The sequence below is a fragment of the Meles meles genome, chromosome 9 (assembly GCF_922984935.1).
Source record: "Meles meles chromosome 9, mMelMel3.1 paternal haplotype, whole genome shotgun sequence".
In the NCBI taxonomy this organism is placed as follows: domain Eukaryota; kingdom Metazoa; phylum Chordata; class Mammalia; order Carnivora; family Mustelidae; genus Meles; species Meles meles.
Genome location: NC_060074.1, coordinates 1,932,860 through 1,934,312, shown reverse-complemented (window position 1 = coordinate 1,934,312; position 1,453 = coordinate 1,932,860). Strand labels below are relative to the sequence as shown.

At 35.4% G+C, this 1,453-nt stretch overlaps 1 pseudogene; it reads left to right on the top strand.

Moving 5' to 3' along the window:
- The first annotated feature begins 368 nt into the window (after positions 1–368).
- Positions 369–469, top strand: LOC123951252 (annotated as a pseudogene).
- The last annotated feature ends 984 nt before the right edge of the window (positions 470–1,453 follow it).

Sequence of the window (1,453 nt, the reverse complement as noted above, 5' to 3'; positions counted from 1 at the left end):
TTCTCCATGTACAAAAATAAACTTGAGATAGTTCATAGACCTAAATGAAACACCAAAACCCATAAAACTACTAGAAGAAAATATGAGAGAAAATCTTTTTGAATTTGTGTTCAGTTTTTATAGATATAATGCCAAAATCACAATATATAATATATTGAAGAAATAATGATGAACATCATCAAAGTTAAGCAATTTGGCTCTTTGAACAGCATCATTAAAGAAATGAAAAGAGAAACCAAGCATGGGAAGAAACTATTTGTAAACCACACATCTAGTGGAGGACTTGTATTCAGAATACATAGAGAACTCTCAAAACTGAATAATGAAACAATGAACAACCAAACTAAAAAAAAAAAAAAAGAGTATTTGCTTTGGTAGGGCATATACTAAAATTGGAACAATACCAAGTAGATTAGCGTGGTTCCTGTAGAAGGATGACACACAAATTTGTGAAGCATTCCACATTAAAAACAAACAAACAAAAGGTTTGAATAGATACTTTATCAAAGAATGTGTGTGTATGTGTGTGTGTGTGTGGTAAGAAGTACATGAAAAAAATGGGATCATTAGCCACTGGAGAAATATAAATTAGAACAATCAGGTAACACTGCACAACTTTTAGTAAGTCTAAAATTAGAATGTTGATGAGGTGTTAAAATGTTGATGAGGATGTACAACAACTGAAACCTCTTACATTACTGGCACAAATGCAAAATGATACAACTGCTTTGAAAACCAGTTTTCGCTTCCTTAGGAAGTTCATATACGTCCACCACATGCCCCAGTCATTCTAGTCCCAGCCATTCACGCATACAAAGAAAGCATAAGCCTATACTTGTTCGGGAATGTTATTTGCAATAACTGGAAACTGGAAATGATCCCCATCTCCAGCAACAGGCCAACGGATAACTAATTGTAGAATCTGATGTACGATGGAATACTACTCAGTTATAAAAAGCAATGAACTGTGGAGTCAGTCACCAATCTTGATACATATGAAAATAATTATGCTGAATGAAAGAAACCAAACTTAAAAAAAAAGTATGGGGGCACCTGCGTGGCTTAGTGGGTTAAGCCTCTGCCTTCGGCTCAGGTCATGATCCCAGAGTCCTGGGATCAAGCCCTGCATTGGGCTCTCTGCTCAGCAGGGAGCCTGCTTCCTTCTCTCTCTCTCTCTCTCTCTGCCTGCCGCTCTGCGTACTTGTGATCTCTCTCTGTCAAATAAAAAAATAAGATCTTTAAAAAGAAAGGTATGTAATATGTGATTCTACTTCTATGAAATTCTATAAAATGAGAATTCATCTGTAATGACAGAAAGCACATAAATGGTTTTCTGGGATGATGGGATGTGTTAAGTATATGCATCACCTTTTGATATAAACATAAACACACAACTGCTTATACATTAGATGTGCTGTTCCAGTTTCAAAAATAAAGAACGTTGCATGCAATT